The sequence below is a fragment of the Chelonia mydas genome, chromosome 16, assembly GCF_015237465.2.
Source record: "Chelonia mydas isolate rCheMyd1 chromosome 16, rCheMyd1.pri.v2, whole genome shotgun sequence".
NCBI classification, from domain to species: domain Eukaryota; kingdom Metazoa; phylum Chordata; order Testudines; family Cheloniidae; genus Chelonia; species Chelonia mydas.
In genome coordinates, this window is record NC_057857.1 from 19,364,981 (window position 1) to 19,380,155 (window position 15,175).

At 48.4% G+C, this 15,175-nt stretch overlaps 1 protein-coding gene across 2 annotated transcripts in view; it reads right to left on the reverse strand.

The window, feature by feature from the left end:
- The window catches only part of GPSM1 (G protein signaling modulator 1), a 210,471-nt gene that overhangs the window by 143,799 nt on the left and 51,497 nt on the right, over positions 1–15,175 (reverse strand). The window lies entirely within an intron of this gene.

Consider the following 15,175-nt stretch of genomic DNA (forward strand, 5'->3'; position numbering starts at 1 on the left):
GGAACAGCAGTCTCCCAGGAGCTCGGGATCCAGCAGGATGAGGGACAGCACAGTCTGGCCTGTAGCAGGTGATTTCCCCCCACCACCACCACCTTGTGAATCTTTGTGCATTTGCTATTTATTGTCACGCAGTGGATTTCAGGGTGTTACCTATCAGGTGTCCAGAGATCTATACGGATTCAACAGAAAGCTGAGCAGAAGCACCCAGCCTATCTGGGCCACCCCTTGGTCCATTGCAGGGGTGCTTCTACGGGCGGCCAGCGTCTCCTCTACGGGGTACAAGTGCAGAGCCTAAATTAGTGCTGCCTATTCAGCGTGTCTGAGATCCTGGCCATCCCGAGAGGGACATGTGGCAACTCCACCGGAAACATAAATTGTGGCAGATTCCACCAGCTCTCGCCACTCGCATTTGCATTGGGGACTCCCTGGGCAGAAGGGCTCCAGAGAGGTGTCCTGCTTATTACCGTTTTTGCACTCTTGGGAATCCGTTTTATTCCTCTCTAGAGTACGCGAAGATCCTACTCAATGCAACATGGAACTTCAGAGACCTTGAACAATGTCCCGCTGGCTAAACCGCAGAAACCTCTCACTCCACTCTCTGATTGATTGAGCTTTAAAAACCAAACAAAACCAACAAACCTATATCCCCACAGTCTAACAATGTGCTTGATTCAGCCGATAAACCACAGCAGTGAAACCTGAAACCATCACGCCAAAACCCTCAGCAGCAGCATTGTCCTGGGTACATGTCACTCCGCTTGATTAAAGGGAGTGTGCACTGAACCAGGAGGAAAGATACACCCACAGGGCCAGGCTGGAGAGCTGCGACTCACACCGGCCAGTGCTTACTTGGGATTCCACTGAAACCAATGAGACTCTTCATGTGAGCAGCTCTCCATCAGTAGGAGCAAGCACTTTGCAGGCTGGCCCTAAGAGATGTTGGGACTCCCACAGCTTTTGGGATTCCCCCCCTGCTTCTACAGAAGAACATAGAATGAAAAACAGCCGCTGATACCACTAGCTGCAGCCCTCCCTTACCCATAGGAGACAGAGGGTGCGTTGCTGCATGCAGCCCACAGTACTTGGTTGGCATTTAATGATTGTGGGCAGCTGGAGTAATCACCCTGCAGAGGAACAATGCTGTAGTAGGAAGCAAGAGAGAGGAGGATGGACCTGACTTCCATTTTGGTTTGGTGCCAGATGAATATCATTCCCCACCGAGCTGAGCAAACGGGTTGCCCACAAGTTATCGATGTGGAGGTTATGGGGTGAAATTCCATGGCTTGTGCTATGCAAGAGGTCAGATTATGAGATCCTAAAGGTCCCTTCTAGCTTTAAAAACTATGACTCCACAATGGATAATCTATCATCTGACAAAGAGCTGCTCTTTCTGCTTGCAGGGCAGTTGCGAGCAATTTGCACCAGATTTTAATTCATTAATCAAATTTATTTGCGGGGTTTGGTGCAGGTTTTGTTGACTACAGATGCTCGCCGCAAGTATTCAATGCACAGCCAACACTCCAGCTGCAGTTAGCTGCAATTAGTCAGATAAATCACATGGTATTGTTTCTGACCCTTAATTGGACGAGCATGTAAACATTTTCTGTACAAATACTTACACGTGCAAATGAGAACATTTGCTCTCTGTGACTACCTGCAGGCATGCCTGTGACACTGCCTGGTACTACAGGCTGAATACTAAGCCCTGGTCTACACTACGAGTTTAGGTCAGATTTAGCAGCATTAGATCGGTTTAGCCCTACACTCGTCCACACTACAAAGCCATTTTTTCTGACTTTAAGGGCTCTTAAAACCGGTTTCTGTACTCCTCCCCAACAAGTGGATTAGCACTAAAATCAACCGCTGGGTCGAATTTGGGGTAGTGTGGACGCAATTTGACAGTATTGGCCTCCGGGAGCTATCCCAGAGTGCTCCATTGTGACTGCTCTGGACAGCACTCTCAACTCAGATGCACAGGCCAGGTAGACAGGAAAAGCCCCACGAACTTTTGAATTTCATTTCCTGTTTGGCCAGTGTGGTGAGCTCATCAGCAGAGGTGACCATGCAGAGCTCTTCAGCACAGGTGACCATGGAGTCCCAGAATCGCAAAAGAGCTCCAGCATGGACCATACGGGAGGTAATGGATCTGATCACTGTATGGGGAGATGAATCCATGCTATCAGAACTCCGTTCCAAAAGACGAAATGCCAAAATATTTGAAAAAAATCTCCAAGGGCATGAAGGACAGAGGCTATCACAGGGACCCGCAGCAGTGCCGAGTGAAACTTAAGGAACTCAGGCAAGCCTACCAAAAAACCCAAGAGGCAAATGCCTGCTCGGGGTCAGAGCCCCAGACAAGCCGCTTCTATGATGAGCTGCATGCAGTTCTAGGGGGTGCCCCTACCACTGTCCCACCCCTGTACATGGACTCCTGCAAGGGGGGAGTCTCACGCAACAGGGGTGAGGATTTTTGGGACGAGGAAGATGATAGCGCACACCAGGCAAGCGGAGAAACCGTTCTCCCTGACACCCAGGAGCTGTTTATCACCTTGGAGCCAATACCCTCCCAACCTGGGCTCCCAGACCTTGAAGGCGGAGAAGGCAGCTCTGGTGAGTGTACCTTTGTAAATATAATACACGGTTTAAAAGCAAGCGTGTTTAATGATTAATTTTGCCCTGAAGACTTGGGATGCATTCGCAGCCAGTACAGCTACTGGAAAAGTCTGTTAATGTGTATGGGGATGGAGCGGAAATCCTCCAGGAACATCTCAATGAAGCTCTCCTGGATGTACTCCCAAAGCCTTTGCAAAAGGTTTCTGGGGCAGGCAGCCTTATTCCATCCTCCATGGTAGGACACTTTACCATGGCAGGCCTGCCGCACATAGTCTGGAGTCATTGCATAACAAAGCATGGCAGCATATGGTCCCAGTGTTTGCTGGCATTCAAGCAACATCTGTTCTTTCTCTCTCTGTGTTATCCTCAAGAGAGTGATATAATTCATGGTCACCTGATTGAAGTAGGGAAATTTTATTAAGGTGGCTGTTCCTGCTGGGCTGTTTGCCTGTGGCTGAACGGAAATCATCCCCGCTGTTACCCACGCGATCTGGGGAGGGGTGAAGTGATCATCCCAGAGAATTGCGTGGGGGTGTGGGGGGGATTAGTTGGGTTTGTGCTGCACAATAACCCGAAAACCGCAGCCCCCTCCTTTTAAAGGGCCAACCCAATGGGTGCTTGGTATGTGAAATGAGGGTGCTGCTGTTTGAAACCATTCCCACAAGTTAGGAAGGTTAAAGAAGCCAAAAGACTGTGGCTTACCATGTCTGCCTGCAAGCTGAATTCTGCTGCCCGCCGGCCCTGCGTGTGTGATCTCTCACACCATACCGGCAGGCCCTCGATAGAAGAGGCAAAATGCGACCTTGTAAAGAAACCACACATGCTATGTAATGTTAACAGCTTGGTTCACCGTGAAAGAGTCTACCCATTGTTCTTTTAAAAAAAAAAGAGACGACATTTTAGAGACTAATCTCCCTTTTTTCCCCTCCCGCAGCTGCAAATGTTTCAAAGCTCCCCCTATCATCTCTGTCCCAGAGGCTATCAAAGATTAGAAGCCGAAAAAAAACGCACTCACGATGAAATGTTCTCTGAGCTCATGCAGGCCTCCAACGCTGAAAGAGCCCAGCACAATGTGTTGCGGGAGACAATATCAGAGTCCAGGAAAGCACAAAATGAACGCGAGGAGAGGAGGGATTAGCGAGAGGAAAGGAGGCAGGATGCAATGCTGAGGCTACTGGAGGATCAAACGGATATGCTCTGGTGTATGGTTGAGGTGCTGGAAAGGCAGCAGGAGCACAGATCACCACTGCAGCCCCTGTGTAACAAACCGCCCTCCTCCCCAAGTTCCATAGCCTCCTCACCCAGACACCCAAGAACGCGGTGGGGGGGGGGACTCTGGGCACCCAACCACTCCACCCCAGAGGACTACCCAAGCAACAGAAAGCTGGCATTCAATAAGTTTTGAAGTTCAGTGTGGCCTTGTCCTTCCACCCTCCCCTCCTCCTGCACCCCTCCCAGGCTACCTTGGCAGTTATCCCCCCATTTGTGTGACAAATTAATAAAGAATGCATGAATTTGAAATAACAATGACTTTATTGCCTCTGCAAGTGGTGATCAAAGTGGGGAGGGGAGGGCAGTTGGCTTACAGGGAAGTAGAGTGAAACAATGGGGTGGGTTTTCATCAAGAAACAAACAGAACTGTCACACCGTAGCCTGGCCAGTCATGAAACTGGTTTTCAAAGCTTCTCTGATGCACAGCGTGCCCTGCTGTGCTCTTCTAACCACCCTGGTGTCTGGCTGCGTGTAATCAGCGGCCAGGCGATTTGCCTCAACCTCCCACCCTGCCATAAACGTCTCCCCCTTACTCTCACAGAGATTGTGGAGCACACAGCAAGCAGTAATAACAATGGGAATATTGGTTTTGCTGAGGTCTAACCGAGTCAGTAAACTGCGCCAGGGCACTTTTACACGTCCAAATGCACATTCTACCACCATTCTGCACTTGCTCAGCCTATAGTTGAACAGCTCCTGACTATTGTCCAGGGTGCCTGTGCATGGTTTCATGAGCCAGGACATTTAGGGGTAGGCTGGGTCCCTAAGGGTAACTATAGGCATTTCAACATCCCCAACGGTTATTTTCTGGTCTGGAAAGTAAGTCCCTTGCTGCAGCTGTTCCCACAGACCAGAGTTCCTAAAGATGCGAGCGTCATGTACCTTTCCCGGCCATCCCACGTTGATGTTGGTGAAACGTCCCTTGTGATCCACCAGTGCTTACAGCACCATTGAAAAGTACCCCTTTCGGTTTATGTACTGGCTGCCTTGGTGGTTCGGTCCCAAGATAGGGATATGCATTCTGTCTATTGCCCAACCACGGTTAGGGAATCCCATTGCAGCAAAGCCATCCACTCTGACCTGCACATTTCCCAGGGTCACTACCCTTGATAGCAGCAGCTCAGTAATTGCGTCGGCTACTTGCATCACAGCAGCCCCCACAGTAGATTTGCCCACTCCAAATTGATTCCCGACTGACCAGTAGCTGTCTGGCATTGCAAGCTTCCAGAGGGCTATCGCCACTCGCTTTTGAACTGTGAGGACTGCTCTCATCTTGGTATTCTGGCGCTTCAGGGCAGGGGAAAGCAAGTCACAAAGTTCCATGAAAGTGCCCTTACGCATACAAAAATTTCGCAGCCATTGGGAATTGTCCCAGACCTGCAACACTATGCGGTACCACCAGTCTGTGCTTGTTTCCCGGGCCCAGAATCAGCGTTCCATGGCATGAGCCTGCCCCATTGCCACCAGGATGGCTGAATTGCCAGGGCCTGTACTTTGAGAGAAGTCTGTGTCCAAGTCCTCATCACTCTCCTCACCACGCTGCCGTCGCCTACTTTTGCAGGTTCTGATTTTGCATATACTGTATGATAATGCGCGTAGTGTTTAGAGCGGTCACAACTGCTGCAGTGATCTGCGTGGGCTCCATGCTTTCTGCGGTATGGCGTGAGCAGGAGAGCAGAATGACAGCAGAAGCGGCGGGTGGATGACGATGCTGACAGCAATATGGTGCCCGCACGGAAAAAGGCACGAAACGATTGTCGGCCGTTGCTTTCATGTAGGGAGGGAGGGGTAGACTGGCAGCAGACAGTGCTGCTGGCTGGGAGAGCAGCCTGAGGCAGAATGGGCCCCTCAAGAATTGAGCTCACAACCCTGGGTTTAGCAGGCCAATGCTCAAACCACCGAGCTATCCCTCTGCCAATATTCCAGGCAGGACTGAATCTCCATTAGACAAAACTTAAAGAAGAGAATGACCTGAGACACTCCTATTTATGTGCAGGTGCCCCTGACAGACTTTACCAAGGTCCGCCAGGAGCACCCATGTCCGACCAGGTGCCCCTGACAGACCTCACTGAGATCTGCCAGGAGCACCCATGTCTGCCCAGGTTCCCCGACCGACCTGACCAAGGCCGGCCAAGAGCACGCAGGAGATGACGAGGACGGCTACCAGTCGTACTGCACTATCTGCTGCCAGAAGGCAATGAGCTGCTGCTGTGTAGCAATGCAGTCCCACGTCTGCCAGCACCCAGGAGACGTATGGTGATGGTGAGCTGAGCAGGCTCCATGCTTGCCATGGTATGGCGTCTGCACAGGTAACCCATGAAGAAACATGCAAAACGATTGTCTGCCATTGCTTTCACGGAGGGAGGGAGGGAGGGAGGGAATGGGGGCCTGACAACATGTACCCAGAACCACCCGCAACAATGTTTTTTGCCCCATCAGGCATTGGGATTTCAACCCAGAATTCTAATGGGCGGCGGAGACTGCAGGAACTGTGGGATAGCTACCCACAGTGCAAGGCTCCGGAAGTCGACGCTAGCCTCGGTACTGTGGACGCACTCCACCGACTTAATGGTTTTAAGTGGGGACAATCGACTGTATAAAATCGCTTTCTAAAAATTCGACTTCTATAAATTTGACCTAATTTCATAGTGTAGACATACCCCAAAGGCCTAGCAGGAATCAGGAATTCCCAGGCATAGGAATTTACTGGATTGCTAACATTTACATAAAAAGAAAAGGAGAACTTTTGGCACCTTAGAGACTAACAAATCTAAGGTGCCACAAGTCCTCCTTTTCTATGTGCGGATACAGACTTACACGGCTGCTCCTCTGAAACCTGACATTCACATGAAACTCTTTGCAGCGCTCGCCCAGCTCTGCTTCTGTGCATCTTCCCTCTTGCAATGACTGACAGACAATTCCCTTTTTAAATTATTAATCTCACTGCAGAGACAGAACTCCCTTATTTTTCAGTGGACAGTAGTCATGGCAAGTTATCCCCTTGTTACGTTGCTCAAGCTATGGCATTATCTACATAGTGGCCTCTCAAGTTTTACCATCCTTGCACTAACACCAGGGGTATCAATAGCAGGAGCGCTAGTGTAGACCGGTCACTGGGTTCTTAACCAGCCTATTAGCCAGACCTGCTCTGGGAAGGGTTAGTTAACATGGTGATAGAAATGTCAGTGGCAATCAACATTAATTCTCCCATTATTGCTATCACTGTTGGAGCTGCAAGGAGAAGGCTTGGAAATTCCCTTGAACTAGGGACACTGTGGTGGTGGTGACTGTTTATTTCTGCCTAGCGAAAGTTTTGCCTGGATCACAGTTTGCCAGTGAAGGGAGAGACAGAAATAAATCGGGGCCAGCATCTCCCTCCACTTCAGTTCACGTTCTGTGCTGTTGACGATAACACAAGGGCTGCTTTTAGAGTGAACAAGTGTACGATACAGTTCAACAGATTCCTGTGTGTCACGGGCCAGAGGGCAAGGAGACAGAACGGCCTGGAAGAACACATGGGCAGGCATAACTGCTGCTACAATGGACACTGTCATGCCATTTAAGTTTGGCAAGCTCCTGAAATAAAAATCTGAATGCTGTAAGGGCATGAACACCTGCTGTCTGGCTAGAGCTCTCTGTCCATCACTTTAATAGAAATCATGGGGGGCGGGGGGCTCCGTTTAAAAACTAAAACAAAGCAGTGCACATTCATACAACACCTTTCATGCCAAAGAACCCCAAGGCACTCTACGAAATTAATATAGAGATCCCTTCACCCACCACTTGGGAGAAGCATGGCCGCTGTTTAAAGAGCACAATCATTCTTTTTACATGCTATTCACTGTATTGTGTTACTATAAACACATGAGTTGCCCAGTGAGGTATTATTTTCATTTTGTAGATGAGGAAACTGAAGCAGAGAGAGTGGATGTGACATAGCCAAAGTCACACAGCAAGTCAGAGAACCAGGATGACAATTCGGGACCTCCTGATTCCCAATCCTATGCACATTCCTCTATATCACATGACTTCATACCACCATGATCCATTTGAGAAATGAAGTGAAGAAGAATATTCTTGTGATTTTACATGAGGCTTTTGATGTTTGGTGTTTTTCTTTAATCCGCATCTCCTGGAGTCAAGTGAACATGTGAGAATCTCAGCTACCACAAAGAAAAAAAAATAGTTTCTAGCCCTTGAGTTTGCAAAGAAAAGCTTGAAAACATGACCGGAGTACACCCTAAAAGCAAAAAACTAGAAGGCAATGAGAAAGAACAACATTTGGGGAGGGGTATCCCCATGATTTTTTGGAGTCTCACTCATTTTTGAATGCTTGAGAATGCCAATATGGAGAATGTACCAGCTTATGGAGAATGCACCAGCTTGAAGCAGCAGCTGGAATTTGGCTACTTCTCGGCAACACCAACACTTATGAAAAGAATCGTGGACTCTTTCATGAATCCGAATGAGGAGGCGTCGGGGTTTACACATCTCATCTGACAAGCAGCACCTCCAACAGCTTGGTGCTCCTTACATCATAATGCAGCACTAGCTCATTGTCACGTTTTTTGGAGGTTTCCCATCCAAGTGCAGACACGAGCACAGTCTTGCTTGGCTTACAAGCTCAAAACAGGATCACAACACAAAGTGGTAGGGTTGCAGGAATCTAATTTTTTTTTTTTTTTTAATTCCTATCCAACTCTACTACACCAGACTACCAAGCAAGCCCTCACGACAGTAGTGTTTCTTGCCACGTTGATTAAGAGCTATATTGCACAGTGTCAGTGCCAGAAAATAATAGAAATGGTACCTTTTGGATGTAAAAATATTTGCACACATGTAAGAATCATGAAAACAGCATGCTGTAGGAAAAGCCAGTTCTACAATAAACACAGAATTATGACACTGTAGTTGGTCACTCTGTTTTTGCCAATCACGTGCGGACTTGTGGCAAATTAAAAGATCTCCTGCGGATCTGATGAGTTTCTCATCTAGGAATGCTAAGGACGCAGGAACTCACTCCAATCATAGGATGGCTCTGTAATTAGCATGTAAGCTTGTTGTTTCATTCATGAAATGTGTTGCTGGTGGCCTCTACTGGTGAGTGTGCACATAAGGAGCACTATCATTCAGACTTCAAAAGCTCAGACACGCTCAGGCTAAAATCACTGCTGAGTTTGCAACCCATAATCGCTACTCTTCACTCCATAGTTAGAGACACTGTACATTTGATTTTTTAAAAACGGACTAATTCCAAAAGATTCCCACAGCTGGGGTACAGCCCCTGGTAAAATAGTATGTCCCAATAGTTCTTCCAAAAAAAATCCTTTAAAAGGGTCAGAGAGGCAAGCCAAGCAAAAAATGCTGACAAGGGTAAGGCAAAAAGTGATTTGAGGTAAGCAAGAAAAAGGAAAAAAAAAAGAAATGCAAAAGGATTGGCTAGTAAGGTGTGGTGTGGGCCCGTTCTGGGCAGTCAGTCTAACCTATGCATGTTGCTTTTAGGTGTGAACAACAGAAATAGTTTTAAAAAATTAAGATATTAACAGACCATGAATTAACAGGATCAACAAGAATGTTCTGAGCACAGAATTCATATCCAGATCACCCTGAATTCTAATCCCAACTGTTACATCGAACGACTCAGAGGCACCAGCCAGTTTACATAACATCTCAGTCTTGGTTAGCAGACGGAGGAAGCATTAGTTAATGGTTAGAAGTGCTAGGTTTGTTACTGAGCTGTGAACAGTGGTAAGACTGTGGGGTCCTTTGGTGCAAGAGAAAAGAAAGGCCTCCCAGAGGCTGTGAAGAGCAGCCGCAGGCCTCCCACTCTGTGCCACACACACTCTGTCTGAACCTGGAGAGCTCTCTCTGGCTTTGGGTTTTTTTAAAAGATAATTACTGTGTATGAGAGCTGCAAAATCAGTTTCCTTGGAACCACCCTGGGCCATGCAGGAAACTCAGAGGGACCGGGAGAGCTTTCAGGAGCTGCTAACCACTCAAGTTTATTTAAAACAACATATTAACAGGGACCAGGTTCAACAACGTACCATGGGGAGGAAATCCTGTCTTGGCCTAGTGATCTCATAGCGCTTTGCCCATCTAACCTCTAAGAAAAACTCGTTCTTGCTCCCACCCTGCCAAGCTTTGCTCAGGAACCTGAAGAGCTGATTGTCTTCAAAGGCTTATTTCAGCTGATTCCAGTCCCAAGGCAATAAACTCCCCCTCCTAGGTGCTGGTGAGAAGCTGTTATTTCCCCTCCTAAGCAGGAAGAAAAAGGTTACTACAACCTGCAACCAAACTCTAACTGAGCCAGAAAGATTACTCATATCAGAAATAAAGAGGATCATATGGGAGTAAAAAGCTGCTTTGCTGGAGTGGATCACCTCTTTTAAAAGCACCTGGAGCCCAGAGGCTCCAGAATAAATCTCAATAATGAGATTCTCTGAATAATTCAACCCTGTGCAGCGTGGCTGAGAGCATGCCTGTAACAGCTGAGGAGCAAAAGCCTCCCTGGGGGGCCAGATCCTGAGCCGCGTTGAGCATCTGGAACAGCCTTGGGCTTCAATAGGACTTGCAGCAGCTCAGGATTTGCCCTTTCTGGTTCTGTATCGTTGATATTTCCAACTCCTCCGACCTCCTTGCATTTCCTTTTCATTCATTCTCTTCCTCCCATCCTTGCCCAGAGGCAGATCTCATCTGCCTCCCGTGACTCTCAGACTGGGCTGGACTCTCTTTAAATAAATAGCAAAAGCCCCTGAACATACACCCATTCTCTACACCTGCAGGCTCTACATGAGTATTCCATGAATGGTTCTATGCCACTATTTCCAGGGCTGGCTTCGGCTCCTCTAATGAGGTTTTTCTTGGGGCCCTCCATCCCCTTAATCCGCACTTCCACTCCCGGCCCTTCCAATCACTTTGCTTTCATTTGCTCCTTTCTCCCTCTGTTACTTTCTGCCTAGCCCTCCCCCAGGCTCAGGGGCACATGTTTTCTTTTCCCCAACCCTGAGCCAGAGGTCTGCTCTCTGGGTTGGCTAACAAGGTTCACAGCCCTGCAGAGGAGTGGAAGAGAGTGTTCAGAGTCATCGACCCAGGAAGGTTTGATGGTTTCGGATAGGAAGCTTGCTCAGCTCCAGTCTCTGAGCCTCCCCCACAGTCTCTGAGCCTCCCCCCACTGCAGGATGACTGGCAAGAGAGAGGCGGCCTGCCTGGTAGCTGGGTGTTTCCCAAGTGCAGGTCAGCAGAGCAAGCTGGACTTTTGTATGCTAACTCCATCGGCAGCTACTGTCCATAAAGCCAGGCCTGTGATGCTGGCTTGCCTGTCAGAAAGCCAAGCCTTGATGTTCAGTTGCAAACTGCAGAGAGAAAGGGTAGGAAATTCTCTCTCTCAAGTTTCAGAGTAACAGCCGTGTTAGTCTGTATTTGCAAAAAGAAAAGGAGTACTTGTGGCACCTTAGAGACTAACCAATTTATTTGAGCATAAACTTTCGTGAGCTACAGCTCACTTCATCGGTTGCATCCGACGAAGTGAGCTGTAGCTCACGAAAGCTTATGCTCAAATAAATTGGTTAGTCTCTCTCAAGTGCCTGTCACGCCGGCATCCTCCTCTCCCGAGCCTGGCTGGCTGGGAACTCTGCACTGCAGCTTGATCTGGGTCACCGCGTCCTAGCCCAGCGTTGATGATTTAGGCTGATCAGCTCCAGCATTTGGAGCTGCCCAGCCATGCCAGTCCCTTGAGCCGCGTTTTTCACAGCCACTCTAGATTAGCTCTCATTAAACAGTGATAAGCAGACAGCTGTGCTAATCGGGGTGAGGCGAGCCAGCGCACTTGTGACTGAGGGAGAGGCTCAGATGGCCATGGCACTGCCTGGCTGAGGAGGGATTTCGGAGGCTACTTGCCAGCGGGTACGCCTCCACTTAGAACAACATGGCGCTTTGTACGAAGCACCTTAGTCATTCGGAATGGCCTTAGGATTTAGGAGGCCTCCAGCATGAACATAAGAATGGCCATAGCGGGTCAGACCAAAGATCCATCTAGCCCAGTATCCTGTCTTCCGACAGTGGCCAGTGCCAGGTGCCCCAGAGGGAGTGAACAGAACAGGTAATCATCAAGTGATCCATCCCCTATCGCCCATTCCCAGCTTCTGGCAAACAGAGGCTAGGGACACACTCCCATTGTCTTCAATGGATGAAGGATCACGCCCTAAAGAACGTGTATCATCACTCAGTGCATCTTCCTCAAAGACACCCCTGGCTTCATTCCTTCCCCCACCAAAGTACTTCCATTGACTTTGCTGGAAGGAGGCACAAATCAACAGGGTCAAATGGTCTGCTAGTGTAAACTGGTGTTGTTGTTTGCTTTAATGGAGCCGTGCCAGTTTTCATCAGCAGAAAACTTGGCCCTCAAGCCCACAGGGTGTTTATTTTCTAGTGGAGGCTGGTGGATGTGTAATATCTAGCATCCCCCCTGCATTCAGCAAGGTGGAGATCAACTTGGTGAATAATGAGCTAAACGTTTGCTGTTTTATATCAATAAATGGAGAAGGAAAAAAAAAGCCCCAAACAAGAGCACAGCTAGACAGTCGCTGTCAGAAACAATCTTGGGTTAAATGGATGCCTCTGCCTAGCAGCCTTGGAGATCACGGGAATCAGGCAGTGGCAAATTTAAGGACAACCCAGGGTGATGCAGCGTAATGGGGCAGGAACCAATCCTTCATGCTAGCTTACCATGCGGTTCACCATGCAACATTATCTCAGATCAGGGCTCAGTGGTAAAACAAATACAACAAGGAGAAATCAGGTGGATGGTATTTAAGAGCAAAGGATGGACACCCACAGGAGTTGTTCTTCATGAGTAGGATGTAAAAAGCGATTCTGCTCTTTTAGTCTATTGTAGTCCCCGTACTGGAGCTCCAGTAAGGAATGGATCCAATCATATCTGATTCAAGTGATTTTACCCCAGAGCGAGCTTGTCCTTCTGTGTCTGTACTTTGGCATAATACTCCAGCCAGTCCAAGGGTTACAGTCTATCTAGGTATTTACACGGAGCTCCTCCTCACTACAGCATCTGCAGTTTCTGTAGCAGAATGCAAGTAAGAGTGTTGCTGTCATAGGGCGGGCTCGTCTTTTGAGGGGAGTGGGTTTAGACCTACTTAGGCCTAATTAGTTGCCTCCCAAGTGATGGGTTTCAGGCCAGAGATCAGGTGATAGCCCTGCAGGCCACCTAGTCTTCACATAAAAGAGCAGCAAGCATCCCCGTTAGGAGAAAGAGGAGGCATACTCCCGGAAAAGACTTGGTTCAGAAGAAAGAAGGTGGGAGGGGGCGCATCTCACTAGCTAGGGGGAGACCTGGCTGGAGATACCTGCTCTGAGGGTTGGGATGGAAGCTTGAGAGACATGACTTTAGGAGGGGCCAGGCAGCAGGTCCCAGTCGATTGGTTTTGATTTAGGTTGGACTGTTTTGTTTTGGCAAATAGAATCATCCCTGAAAAAAAGGATCGAAATTCTACATCTGTGGGGAGCTTTGTTTGATGCACTAGCTGGAGAATTGGCCTCCCTGGCTTATGATTGTACTTTAGGAGGAAGCAGTACAAAGCAAAACACAACCCTGCCCTGGGATAGAGGTGTGCAAGAGGCCCGGCATCGTTAGCACCTGTGATTCTCCAACTCAAAAGGAATTTTCTTTCGTATGGAATGAGTCAGAGGATTCTGAGCATAATTACTGGGAATGTCAAAGACAAAGAGGTGACTTGCATTGATGTGCACAGTTCTGTAGGAACTAAGGAACACGCAGGGCCCTGCTCCGTGGAAGTCAATAGAATGTTTACTGTTGACTTCAGTGGGCGCATACTGGAGTGGTGTGTGCTGTGTGACATGGCGTGGGTTAACCCAGTGCTATCACCCAGTAATGTACCCAGCGATGGAAGCAGCATCACAGAAGTAATACCGTTGCCACTATCTCATGCCACTCCATAGATTATTGCGCTCACAAGTCAATAAAGGGAAGATTTGGAAGCCAGTAAATCACTCTGCACTCATCAGATACCATCCTTCTTACAGAAGGGCTGCTTGAGCTCACGGCATAGTCTCCTTTCACTCTGGGGCGAGTGCAGTTTGCTACTAGGGCGTATGCTTTCAAAAGGGACTCGGATTATTCTGGGTGCCCAATCTGGCATGCCTTAAAGGGCACCTGGCTTGTGAAAGTCAGGCCCCTCAATGGTGTCTCAGGTTGGGCACCCAGAACTGGAGGCACCCAAACTGCCTGATGAGTTTGGAAAACATAAGCCAAGTTTTAAGGGTTTTTTCAGCTATATACGGAGGTGAAATGCATCCTCGTGAGAGGGCGGGGCCAGTGAGCAGGCAGCTCAGGGGGACGCTGCGCCATCGATTCCTTGTAGAGCACCTGCTAGAAAGTCTGCTGTTGCCAGGGGACAGTACCTCCTAGAGGGGCTCTTCCCCAGCTCCGACCGTCCGCTGGACCACAGAGCCCTAACAGTAAGGTGTTCACGTGGGGCAGCTTCGGCCATCTGAGGGGCTTGGCCAACAAGCCGAGCCGGCCATGCACCTGCTCTCCACTCTGTGGTTGCTGGGCACAGCGGCTCCGGCATTGCACTGGGTTGTTCCCTTCTGCTGCACAATGGCGCATACGGAACCTGGCCCAAAACCGATGGGAGTCTTTACACGGACTTCAGTGGGTTTTGGATGAGGCTCATAAGCCACGGGACCATGCTGTCACATCCCCTCCACCTTTTTCATTTTACAGGCAATTGAGATGTTGTGGTTATTACAATGAAACGTGCTGTTTTACCTGGAGATGCTCCATTTAAATTGCCTGGTCCCAGCTCTGGTGCTATAAACCCGCTAATATAGATGAAGAGCCACGTTTGCTATAGCCAGTTACCATGGATACTACATTCTCTCCCCCACGTTCGATGTAACACCATAGGCAGCTAGTCCCTGGGTCTTCCAGTTAAGATTCTGTTCACATATTCCCTTATTGATAGGAAAAAAACAAACAAGCAGTCCATGAATAGCTAATTTCTACCTCATCTCTCCACTGCTGTTGCAATTACTGAATGGCTTTTTTTTTTTTAGTATATATAAATGATACTTTGTCCTTTCCCATATTTGATTTGGCATTCAACATAAAATCTGGAGGGTTAAAGGTCTGTTTCCCTCTTGATGTACATGATTCTTATCATTGTAGAGCACCAAGCAGAAAATACAGGCTTCTATTTACAGGCATTCCCAAATGAAGTTAGTGCAAACAGAAAACCACATAAGACTTTCA